Source organism: Mus caroli, unplaced genomic scaffold (genome assembly GCF_978045245.1).
Source record: "Mus caroli unplaced genomic scaffold, Mus_caroli_1 scaffold_2, whole genome shotgun sequence".
Classification (NCBI taxonomy): Eukaryota; Metazoa; Chordata; class Mammalia; order Rodentia; family Muridae; genus Mus; species Mus caroli.
Window position 1 is genome coordinate 122,126,935 of NW_028227257.1, and position 13,153 is coordinate 122,140,087.

The following is a 13,153-nucleotide window of genomic DNA, read 5'->3' on the forward strand; positions in this document are numbered from 1 at the left end:
ATTGGTCTGGGATACTATGGAATGTTTCGAGGGTCCTCAAGTCGTTCTATCATGTATGAAAGTTGTTCAAAGCAATTAAATGTGTGGAAATGTAGTCTTGATGTGCCACTTATGGATTTATTTTAATATGCAATAGAAAAAGAACATTATCCATTAAAAAGAAAAGAGCCGAAATGTCACTCAGCAGCATGCCAGGGGATCGTCAGTCCTGTATGCTCTGCTCTGTGGGAACACTCAAAGAGGGATGGCAGGCTGGAAAGGCAATGAGGAGGAGCACTGGAGTCTGCTTAGCAATGGGAGTGGCACAGGCACAGGATCGTTTTAAAGGCTGTTTGGAATGCTGAGCTGTTGAGAGAGAATCGGACAGGTTAGGTAAGGATCTGGGAGGGGGCAGGATCTGGAGTAATTAGCTGTCAGTGAATCCTGGAAGGTGACTTGGATTGATGGCCCTCGGGGCACTTGGTAGAACTGTCCAGAATGAACTCAGAGGACCAGCACCTGGACAGGGGCAGATAAGCACATTACCCTAGTGCAAGCAGCAGGGATGTTTGAGTGGGGATCGAATTCTGCTGGGGAGAAGGTCGGAGAGTAAGTAGATCTTCCCCCCAGGGTCTGGCACGAGTGTCTGAGGACAGCTGGGAGGTGGCTGGTATGCTAGGGTGACCTGATAAATTCATGCCCGTGAGCTCAGGGAGTTAGGATGTGGTGGGCATTTAGGAGGTCTTTGTGATATATGTCCATAGACTCAGCGTGAAGCCAAGTTGTACTTGGGCGGAGGAGGAGGAGAAGGAGGAGGAGGAAGAGGAGAAGGTAGAGGTAGTGGCTAACTAGAAGAACTTTTCTAGAAGTTTTTTACTAAAGAAAGGGCCCAGGTGATACTTGACTTCAGGAGATAAGCCCTGGCCTGTTGAGTAGACGCCAGCTTATTCACAGAGGCTATTCCATGAGTAACACAAAGGGTGGTCAGATACTCACAGGAGATGTCTGAGCCCCTCAGGGCTTCATGAAGGGTTTTGTTGTTGTTGTTGGTTTTTTTGTTTTGTTTTGTTTTTGTTTTTGTTTTTGTTTCTATCTAGTTGGCTCACATTTCTTCCCCCTTCCCGTGACACTTCTCGTGCCATTCCCTGGACACAACAATGGCAAGATCAGAATTTACGCGTGTTTAGAAATGTCTTTAAGGATTCTTTTTATGGTGGTGATAAGATAGGGTGTGATAAGAATCCAACCTTTGTTCATGTCTGACTGACTCTGGGAGTGCTTTGGAGCTCACACAGACCGCGCGGCCTTGGTCACCTTCTCCGGCACCTCCTACAGGAAGCAGGGCAGACAATAGGATTATTCCACTTTTCAGGGAAGGGATGCCCTGGAGTTTAAATATATTAAGAATTTGATGATGAGTAATGATTTTCAGGATGGGTTTGGGATGGAAATATGACTTCTGGTGATGTCTATCTGTCTGTCTATCTATCTATCTCCATTATATTAATGGGGAGTGTGTTTGAAGCTTTTTTGGTTTTTGTCTTCAGTTAGTTTATAAGTCCCCAAGGTTGAGACCAGTGTTTGTAGTTGAGTTTTTTATTAACTTACCCATCCACTGCTGCTCTTGGATGTTGTTGGGTGGTGGGTAGACGGGACTGCACACTGGAAAGATGTTTCCCGTTAGCTTTGAGACATACAGTTCAGGAATACAACAGGATGGACAGAGGCATTGAGGGTCATGTAGCTTAAACCGTGTTGTAACTGGACCATGCAATTGTTCTTGAGGTCAGCCCAGTGCTGTCATCCGTCATGGGCGTTTTGTAAACATTTAAAATACACCTGGCCTTTATCATTCTGTTTGGGTATCCTCTGCTTTTGATTTATAAGGAAGCTGTGTCCACTGGACCCAGTAGAAGTCAAAAATACGAAAAATCGAAATGCATTTTAACTTGGTAACATCTTAGTTTAGCCACATGATATGTTATAGAGCATCAGCCTCAAGCTTGAGGCTGAGAAGGGCAGAAGTAACTTTCCATACATTATTATTTTGGTGAAGGATCAAAATTTACATTAAAACAAAACAAAACAAAAAACAATAACAACAACAACAACAACAACAAGAAAACCAAAAAGATGCTTTGTGGTGTGTGTGTGTACATGTGTGTGTGTGCATGTGTACTTGTTTGAAAAGGCACATCTGTAGAGCTCAGAGGACAGATTTTCTCAGCTCAGGAGTTGGGCTTCTCTTTCAAGCCCAGGTTTCAGGGATTGAACTATTTGTGCCCTTACCTACTGAGCCACCTCATTAATCTCCCAGCTTTGCATCTTTTTCTTTTCTTTCTCTTTTTCATTTGTCCTCCTCCTCTTCCTCCTTCTTCCTTCCTTCCTTCCTTCCTTCCCTCCCTTCCTTTTTTATTGTTTTTTTCTTTCTTTCTAGGTAGGGTCTCTTTCTCTCTGTGTAGTCTTGGCTGTCTTGGAGCTTGTAGACCAGGATGGTCTCAAATTCACCAAGACCTGCCTACCTCTGCCTCCTGACTGCTAGGATTAAAGGCCTGTGCCACCCTGTCTGGCTTTTTCTTCTTTTCTTTTTTTAATGTTACTTTTTTTTTTTTTTTTTTTTTTGAGACTGGGCCTCATTATGTAGCTCTTTGTTGACCAGGCTGGCCTTGAACACATAGAAATCAGCTTGCCTCTGCCATTCAAGTCCTTCAAGGGCTGGATTAAAATTGTGCACTACCGCACCTGGCCTCATGTTAAAGTATCATTTTGTGTGTGTTAGGTCTGGGTGGGTGTGTGCATGCCCTGGCAGGCATGAGGAGGTGAAGGTGACTCTGTGGAGTCAATTGTCCCCCTGTAATGTAGATCTCAGAGATAAAACCCAGATTACCAGCCTTACAAGCGAGGTAAGCGCTTTTACCCACTGGCTCCAGATTCCCATTTCCAAGTGTGGGTTATATAGGATTCATTAAATGCACATATGTTTCAACCTATTGTAAGGGGAAAAAAAAATCATTCAGTCAAGCCATCATAAACGAGAGTGTGTGAGTTCCTTTTGGTAGAGGCTGCCCACATATGAGAGAGAGCCTCTCCTGAGCTGTGGAGCAGGAACAAGCACAGAAATGAGTGAACACCCCCACCCCCACCCCGACTGAACCTGGGATCTAACTGACTGTCAAAGCCTACAGTGTCCAGTAAGCCCTTCCTGAGCAGGTCGTGGACACCCAGGGAATAGGTGTTGAGAATGGAGGCGGGTTGTCACTGCAGTACGTTTCCCCCTTTGTAATCATGGTGAACCGCTGTCAAGTTTTTATTTTTTATTTGTGTTTTCCCAATGAGTCATTGAGTTTATAATATTGGGATCTGGAGAAGGGAAAAGAGGAGAGAATAGAGAAATGGAACCTGTAAGGGAGAACAAGAGACAGAAGCTTGGATTTGAGAGGAGGGGTTTGAACTGAGCAGTAAACAGTTGGAAGTGGGAAAGCATCCCTCTGGGAATCTGGAAATATGCAGAGGAACTTTCAGGGGAGCACAGCAGTGGGGCCTGAAGATGAGGTAGTAGGGATTCAATCCACCCTCTTAGAGGGGAATACTGTAGGCTGTTTTCCAATCTTAATTACAGCCACAGGATGACAAAAGCCTATAATATCGTTTCTGCTTCTACTAAGGGCTGGGAGAGTGTAGTCTCTCTTGTGTAATTCAGTTTGCATTGCAGGTTTTTTATTATTATTATTATTATTTCTTAGGATATCCTGGGTTGAGGAGACGTCATAAAAATTAGACTCATTTTCTTGTATTTCTATTAAAGTTTTAGACGGTTTCATGATGAAGGAAGGAACGTGTGAGTCACCAAGGGGATCGAGGAGGATGAGTTAGAGCTTGGTCATCAAACGCTGTACCATTAAGAGCTTATTTCTTTTGGGAGGAGCAAAGGGCAAACGATGAGTCAGACAGACTATAAAGTTATTTCTCTCCGCTTGGTTCAGCCACCCTCCTGCGGGAAGATCTCCGGCCCAGCAAGGACAACTTAGACAGACGGTGGTGCTTGTTGCGGTGTGAAGGGGAAGAGGTCCCCCCCCCCCAAACTACCCACAGTCCTCCACCCCAGCTCTGATTCCGCAGGGACTAGCGTTTTATCTCACTGTTTTCACACGGGAGCTCAAACTGGCCTAGAACTCACGAAGTACCCCATCTCGGCTTGGAACCTGAGTTAGTCCTGCCTCAGCCTTCCCAGTGTTGGCATCCCAGGTACAAGCCACCGTGCCTGGCTCTAAGGTTGGCATGTCTGATGATTGGGGGTGCATGCGAGTTTACTTACGGAACAGGCTATGGTTGGTTTAAAACCTCAAAATCCCAGTTTTGATTCTGACTGGGATAGTGTTCTCCCTTGTGATGAGCCATTAAGAGGGGCTGGTTTCATCTATTGTGCTGGGAGAGTATAACGTTTGTTCTGTGGATGAAGACACATTCACTGCACTTGATGTGCGCTCATCCCATGACAAGAGTCATTGCTCTCCCTGTGCCGGCTGTTGCCCCCTTGATGAATTCTGCTATTTTTATTAACTTTATTTTTATTTGCTTGTAGCTCATCCTGACTTGGAATGTGCTATGTACATCAGGCTGGCTTTGGGGTGACAGAGCTCCTCCTGCCTCTGTCTCCCTAGTATTGGGATTCAAGTTGTGTGTCACCACACCTGGCAATAATGTTTCCTTTTGATATAGATTCAAACAGTTATCAAATATTTGTGTGTAAAATCAGGGGGAGATAATGAGAAATAAGTGTTTGAAAGTACAATGAATTTTTTTTTTCTTTTTTGAGATAGGGTTTTTCTATGTATAACAGCCTATCCTAGAACTGGCTTTGTAGACCAGGCTGGCCTTGAACTTACAGACATCCACCTGCCTCTGCTTTTTACCTGATGGGATTAAAGGTGTGAGCCAATGCCTGGTTAGAATGATATGTTAATACAGAATGGTTCACTCTTTATTTTCCGGTCTGTTTGATTCAGGGTTTTTAACTTTAACTTTTCCTTTGTCTTTGAATACTATGTTTCAGGTTCCGTGCTAATGACACAAGGCCTAGAAGTGATGTTCCTGGCTGTAGGAGAGTTCTGGGCTTAGTGAGAGAGCTACATGAATAGGTGGCTGGGTACAGTTTGACCAGTGCAGGAGATGTGCTGTGTGCAGCAGAGATGCAAGAGAGAAATACCTACTCACTTTTGGGAGAGTATGTAGGCAAGGTTCTGACAGGGCCCTTACTACCTTTACCTTAAGTATTAAGATTTTAGATGGCAAGGTTGCCGGCTGATGTAAGGAAGGGTACTTCAGCATGGAGAACATTCCGCACAGCGGTAGAGGGCACAGGGAGAAAACATGGCGTACTCTGGGAACTTCGGATAGTTTAGTTAAACCGTAGCTTACAGTGTGTGTGTCCTAATGACTCTGAGCTGGAGAGATGAGGAGGGGACTCCTTTACCAAGACTACTTACAGTTGGACAAATAATTCAGGCATCATTCTCAAACTTTGTACCTACTGGGGAGTTGGAGGCAGGAAAGAGACTTGATTAGATTTGAAGCTTGGAACGATCGCTAGCACCAGCTTTGAGGATGGCTTCTTATAGAATTTTGTCTATAGCAGGCATAGTGGGACACACCTGTAGTGTGTTGAGGCAGGAGGATAGATACTTGTAGATGGGTCTGGTCTCCGTCGAGAGATGTCAAAGAAGCAAGGACTTCATGGCTTCTCTCAGCCACCCAAATTGACAGTCCCTAACTCCAGAGGTTTGAGGCCACCATTAAATGTGAGGGCTACCTGAACAGAACCTCTGTGGTAACTGCTGCATCGATGGTCAGATAACAGAGATGGCAGGACGGCCTGGGATGCCGTCAAACACTATGAGCTGCATGCAGTTGAAAGCTTAGGAACTATTTCTGTACTGTCTTTTTTTTTTTTTTTTTTTTTAACTTCCACATTTGTTTTGTATAGCCCAGACTGCTATATTAGGGAGGGTCACATTGTCCTATTCTCTGAGTCTGGCTACTAACAGAAATCGGAAATATCTTCCGTGGGTACTGTTGCTAGGTCCATGTTCCCTTGCTCTTGCATGCCACTTGTCTTTTAGGACCTTAGTTTTGCTTATTTTTAAGTTTGGCTGGTCCATATCAATAGACTGTGTGTGTGTGTATGTGTGTATGCACGTGAGCACATGTGATATCTATCATTTTAGTTAAGTTTTGAGTTCTAAATATTACCTTTGATGTAGAAACTTAACAGGCATGTTTCTTCAACTTTCAATCCATGTTAAATCACAAATATTTTATAAAAGAGGTTGGTATATGCTTGCTAAAGACAGATATGTACAGTCCCTTACCTGCTGGTGTGGAGATCTTACTGGAGAAGGATACTGTGTCAGTCTTGTATGGCTTTATTGTTACTTTAAAGCTCCGAGGGAGCCTCTTTCTAAGTGTCTTAAGATCTGCTCTCAAATCTTGCCTGGGACTTTGGTTTGACGTCTAGAGACTCTGGTGGGGTTCTTACTTTATTTTTTCTGAAGCATCTAGTGTTTGATCATTTTGGATCTTTCTTTGTTGACATATATTTCAAATTTTGCAATTTTCTGAAAATTTTGTGTTTCTCATCTTTTTGAATTTCCAACTCAAAGATTCTCTGAATGTTCATTTTTCACTAAGGTAGCTGCTAACCCCAGTCTACACAGAGATGCTGCAGTCTCTAATGAACCTACTGATTTTGAGTTGAAAGCCATTGCAGGAAATGCTGACCCTTGGAGCAGAAGGTTAAGGTTGACTATTCTGGGAATTGAGAGCAGACCGTGAAGGAGCAAAATGGCTACAATTCAAGCAGTTAGGCTTGCTCGTTATTCTTGCTGGTTTTTACGTATATATTTGTGGCCTGTGTCTTCTGCTAACAAAGAGTTGTGTTTTGAAAATGAAGTAAATGTGAGTAAATTTATGTGTAGACTACTTTGTGTAATTGTGAGTGGTGTGCCAAGAGTTTTGAAAGAAGAAGAAAACCCTTGAAGTTGGCAGCTTTGACACATACCTCTAGTTTTGCTAACCTTGGTAGGTTATCTGCGTGCCGTGCAATGTTTGTAGGCTTATTCTGGTGCTCTAGTGTTCTGCATATATGGATGCTACTATGTTCAAAAAGATAACCCAAGCCCTGAGTGAAGAGTATTAGAAATATTTTTAAGTAATTTATGATTTCTATGAGTTCCAATATTTTGGTCTTTTCCCCATCCGTTGACTATATAGAATTTGGAAACAGTGTTCTCGGCACTTCTTCCTGGAAAGAACTGTTTACTTCTCACGAATAAAACAAGAGGGACAGAAAGTGAGATATAAGCGCTTTAGAGAATGTTACAATGATTTGGCTTCTGAGCGTAACGGGATTGCGATTAGGGGATTTTGCCAAAGGACAAGATGTTTTGAGAAAGTGTAGGCCAATCTTGGGTAGGAGGAAGTTTAGTTGTACACGCTCTGGCCAGGGCAAGAGTGAATGACTGCTCAAGCTAGGCCTGAACTATGAGAAGAGACTCTGCGTGGAGTGTGCACACACATGGGTGGTAGAGCAGTGTGAACAGCCGCAGGAACGGTTTCAGATGATTCTAGATGTTCTTTTCCCCTCCGGTAATTCATTTGTAAATTGGTTATGATTAGGAAAACCATAGCCAGCATTGTTTATCTTTGTCTGATCTTTCTCCTAGTTTCTGAAAATACTTCTTTTCGCAGCTGTTCATATAATCTTTCCAATCTACAATTCCTTGCCAGTTTTGTATATGGAAGAACCTTTGAAACAGCTCACATTGACTTTTAGGACAGGTGAGGTTTCCTTCCAAACTTTTGTAGCACATCTTTTTATACTGCAGAAATGTCTCAACTGGACTGTTATAAGCCCAGTCAACTCCTCTGTGTATAAGAAGGCTCCCAAACCTGACTGACATTTGATGATGCTCACTGTTAGTGAGTCAGGGCTTGTGTTGTGCACAGAAAGGTTATCTTTTTAGGGCCATAGCTGGGAGCATTTGGCGACCCAGTCCCTCTGACAGTTCATTCTTTCCATTCCCTCATGTCTGGCTCCTGATGCTGTCAGTTGAGAGTTCTTGGGACTGGTAATGGAAATACCTACCTACAGTGCCTCCTCACAGGCTGTTTGAGCTTCCCCACAACATGGCAGCCAAGGTCCAAGAGCAGCTATCTCAAGAGGCAGAAGCTGGGAGCTGTGGATTTCTTAAGATCTGATCCTAGAAACTGTTACTGTCACTTCCAGAACATTGTATTTGCTGAGATGTCATGGAGCGTGGATTCCAGGGCAGTGGGTATAATCTCACCGTGAAGGGGGCCAAGCAGAGAATTTGGGCACATGCTCTAAATGGTTACAACCAAGCTTCCTGTACCTCTCCTTATCTACCTCAGCTCTCTCTACCTGCACTCTTGATCTCCTCACTAGCCCCACCGCCATCTCTTTCTCCATGAAGCACTTAATATAAAATCCGTTTATGTATCCTAAATCAATATGGTTTAGTTCTTTTGTAGTTATTTTTAGTAGACGTCAGAGTCTTTGAATGTAAGAACCAGATCTCATTTACCTTTGCATACCTCATAGTAGATAAGTTCCTTGAACGGAGCATTCAATGTCAAAGCAGGTCTCAAATTTGAGAGCCAGATGGGTTGGGAGTTAGCGGTGGTTGAGTCGGGAATTGTAATGAGCAAATCAAAAGCTTCCCTTGGAATAGAGATTATTTCTGATGTTGAATTTTAAAGCTTTTTTTTTTTTTTAAACATCTTCTCTTTGTTATAGAGCAAAAGTTATGTCTCCCCTCCCCCCACATTGTCATAAGATTAAAAGAGAGCTGAGTAAAGTTTGACTTTTGTTGTTCTTGTTTTTGCTATTTACGATCTTTTTACCAGGTCAATCTTTGACCTTGACATGTAGGTCATGATATTTATTTTTAAAGAACTATTGGTTTTAGTCCATTTACTGGGTCAATTTATATCCAAGCTTATAAATAAAAGGAAACAGAAGCTTTGAATAAAAATTCATGTCTTGCAAGGATAAGAATTATTTCATGAAAATTTCAGTTTCAGTCTTATGTATGCATTGCCTGTAATGAGTTGAAATGTAAAATACATTTTTCTATTTTAATTAGAGATAAAAAATTTATCAGAGGCCTTCTGTATAAATGCCTTATACACTTTAATCTTAAGGTTTTCTTCTTTTTCTTTAATTCTTTCAGAGTCCTTCCCTAGGAGTTTACCTATTGACCCCCTCTGATGGGCCCATATGCATTTTTCCCCTAAATGTTTTATTTTTCTTTCTATGTTAGCCATTCTGCCTCCCCCCTCCCCCCATACTCTCTACCCTATTTCTTGCTAGGTGTGGCAAGCACATGACTATACTTCCAGCACTTGTAGAGACAGAAGGATCAGAAGTTCGAGCCTAGTTTGGATTACTGGAGAGCAAAAATGACCTAATTTTTCAGTTTGGCATATGCTACTGATTTTCTTCTCTCTTGGAGACTTTAAACAGCCTCGCGCTCTGAATCAAAAAAGAAGTCAGCTTATTCTCTTTTTGTGTTCCTTCTTTTGAGTGGGTTTGCATGTGTGTCTGTGTGCAGGTGACGTGTGCGTGTATATACTTGCTTTTTCAGAGTTCAGCAGACAACCCCAGGGATACTTTCTCGGGCTAGGGCACCCCTCTTTTGAGACAGCTTCTTACTTCTCTTGCTAGGCTGGTTAGCCAGTGAACTCCATGACATTGTCTCTACTTCCTCAGAGCTGGGATTCCAAACCTGTGGTCTTTAAAACAGCAAGCAAAACAACAAGCAAACAACAACAACAAACACAAAACCAACAAGCATTGTGGATTCTGGGATCCCACTCCTGACCTCAGACTTGCAAGGCAAGTACTTTACTGACTAAGGGCTCTCTGCAGCCTCATCTGGTTTCTTACTGAGACCTAGCTCTCAGAGAGTACAGTGCACTACATCTCAGTCAGCAGTGAGTTTTCCTGCCTGTGTTTGTCTGTGTGAGCACTGTGGGGAGGAACAGGTGGTTCTGAAGTCCTTTCCAGAGCAAGATGGGTGTGTGACTAAGTAGGTAGATTTTTCTCTGATTGTTTTCTTCGAAATGTCCCCCAGCCCCCACGTCTGTAGTTTTCCTTTCTGTCATTTCAGTTATTGCATGTTATCTTAAGGCCCCCCAACAATGCAATGAAAAGTCCTAGAAATAAACAATTTCTGAGTTTAAAATGGCTTGTTGTTCTGAGCAGTATGAGAGTATACATTATACTGGTCCATCCTTTTTGGAACAAGCATTGATTGCTCCTTTGTGCAACGTTTTAGTGCCCCTTGACTGTTTAGTCATTTAGAAACCATCACAGTCAGTCAGATCGGTTATCCCAGACACTCTTACTATTTAATAATGTCTCTAGTAAGAGTGATCATATATACATGTTTCCTATAATATCACATCATATTGTTAGTTATCACTGTTAATCTATTACTGAGTCTAATTTATGCTTTCCATAGGTATGAAAAGAGGGAGGTGAAAACAGGTATGTGTGGGGTATGGGTGCTGTTCATAGTTTCAGGCATCAGCTGAGGATTTGGAATGTGTCTCTCTTGGAGGAGGGAGGACCATTGCAATGATGTTTAGGGGTGTGTGTGTGTGTGTGTGTGTGACTTTATGTTCCACGGAGCTCTTAGCAGTCAGAGGACAACACTGGGTGTTGGTTCTTACCTTCCACATCGATGGGAGCAGTGTCTACTGCTGGCTGCTGTGTCTGCCAGGCTAGCCGGCTGGGGAGTTTCCTCCTTTCACTCCCTCCACTCGTGCAGTGGGAGTGCTGGGGTGATGGGCCACAATGTCTGCTTTACTTGGCTTCTGGGATCCAACCTCAGGTCCTGAAAGTTGATTTACACACCGAGCCAATCTCACCAGCTTAGCCATGTACTGCTTAGTTTTAGGAGGTCTCTAACTGATCTCGGAAGTGCTAATCAGGGGTGCAAGGTGATGACTGTGAATTGGTGAAGAGTTAACTGGGACCAGCTTAGCAGAGAGCTAAGAGGTGCAAGAGAGGAGGGTTTCATTTCAGGAAGATTTCAGAGAAGAAAAACTTACTTGAATGTCAGAACAGAATAGAAACATAAAAATTAATTTGCTATTGCTGCTCTGCCAAGTTATGACATTTTAAAGCTCAAAACACAAGGGTTTGTTCCCTTACAGTTTAGTGGCTTCTCAGGAGGAATTTGCTTCCTTGGGCTGGTGGCCCCTTCTGTTTGTAATGGACATTTTTTTTTTTCTTTTCAATCTTTGCTCCTGTGGTCTCTCCACTTTCTCCCTGTCCCCCTCTTAAAGGGAAGCTTGTGGTTATATTTAGGGTCCACCAGGATAATCTAGGATAATCAGCTCACTTCCAAATCCTTATTTAATTGCATCTGCTGAGTCCCTTGTCAAGTAAGCAGCACTCCCAAGTTCAGGAGTTAAGGATGTGGACATCCAGGTTTTGTTTCTCAAGGATTTTTCTTGACAAAGGGAAGGACTATCAGATACTCAGAGCTAGCTCTTTCTCCCTTTTTAGTATTATATTGATATTCCTACCGCAGCACATCATGGATTTATTTTCTTGAAGGACCATGTCTAGTGCCGTTTCTTCCTCTAGTTTACAAGCTCAAGGTCCTCTCCTCTTCCTATTCCAAAGGCCATTTTCCTTCCTATCTCTTGCAAACTTGATGACTTCTGGTGATAGGAGTCAACTCTATCCAGGTTCTAGGCAGTCAGACACTGCCAGCAGGGCTGTGTTCCAGGTGTGTGACTGCAGACTCCTTTCTTGTTCTTTCCAGCTTGATCCAGTTTTGCGTGACTTGTGACTGGATAACTCCAGTCTGGGCCTCCCTCTTCACAGTCTCTTTCCTTCTCTCCCTGCATCTTCTGTAAAGACCCTGTCATCGGACTTAAAACCCACACAGATAATCCAGGATCATCTCAGCCCCAGATCCTTAACCTAATTAGCGTAATTAATTTGTAAAGACCCTATTCCTAATAAGCTCCGTGTAAGTCCGGCCTGTTGTGGCTGTGACGGATATCTGAGAGAAACAAGTTAAAGGGGGCAACTTGTTGACTTGTGTGTCCAGAAACAAACAGAAGGTTACTTCTGGGCTTGGTTTCTTCATTGCAGTCTCATGGCATCAAATTGTGAATCCATCAGTGGGATTAATCCACGGAGGAAATCAGCCCTTGTAGACATATCTCAAAACTTCGAACTCTTATTTGGGGTCCAAGCCTTGAGCACCCAAACATTTAGGGGGCCTCTTCCATGAATGAAGACATACCCTGTGCTCTAGGAAATAGGATGTGGACATGACTTCTAGGTGACACTAATGACCACACCCACACCACCTTAGCCTGAAGTCATGGTGTGTTTCTTTGACTGGGTTACCTACACCACCTTTCGTTTGTTTTGTTAATGTCTTGTTATCTTCTTCCTTTTTGGTAGGAACAAAGGAGCTGCCCCTGTGTCACCCAGCCCCTCAGTGACAGTCTGGAAAAGGAACAGAGGTGATATTGCAGTGGATGAGCAGAGAGAAGCCTGGTAAGCTGGCTGGGACGGTGGCTTGGGAGGTCTGCTGGATGAAGTTTGAGGCCTGTTGGCAGGTAGACTTGTCACGGTTACTTGAGAGTTTGCTGCTGCAGCATCTGCCTCTTGGAAATCTTTACTTTCACTGGAATTGAATAATCCTTGCCAGTGGAGTTTGGCTTCATCCTCCTCAGCGTGGGGATCCTGTCTGTCCACCATCCCCAGAAGATGCTTGCAGGCTCCTGAAGATGATCTCCCGCTGTGCAGTGGAGGCTGCAGTCCGGTCAGGGAGGGCAGCCAGGCATTCCTAGGGGACGGTTGTTTTATTTCGTGTCTCCGCATGCACGGGTGTTGTGCATTGCTTTCCTGGGAGCATGGTTCTTCGGCTGCTTTACTAATTATGCTCTGCTTTATTTGGTTTAATTTTAAGGTCATCAGTGTTTCCTTTTTCCTTTTGTCCCTGTCTTACTTTGAACGGATGCAGCCATTCTAAATACTCTTAAAGTGATAATGTGACGCTGGGACTTTTTTGAACAAAAACATTTGAAGGTGATTCATTTTAGCCTTTTTTTTTTTTTTTTT

The 13,153-nt window shown here is 43.2% G+C and overlaps 1 protein-coding gene across 5 annotated transcripts in view; it reads left to right on the top strand.

Annotated features, from left to right (window-relative positions):
- Window positions 1–13,153, top strand: part of Acvr1 (activin A receptor type 1) — a 129,467-nt gene that overhangs the window by 16,274 nt on the left and 100,040 nt on the right. For 3 of the 5 annotated variants that reach the window (XM_021149833.3, XM_021149842.2, XM_029470101.2), the window contains exon 2: window positions 12,491–12,586. The gene's annotated coding sequence lies outside the window, so the exon portion shown is untranslated. Of the gene's footprint in view, window positions 1–9,769; window positions 9,896–12,490; window positions 12,587–13,153 lie in introns of all 5 variants that reach the window. The other 2 variants (XM_085834902.1, XM_085834901.1) reach the window with 1 other exon arrangement.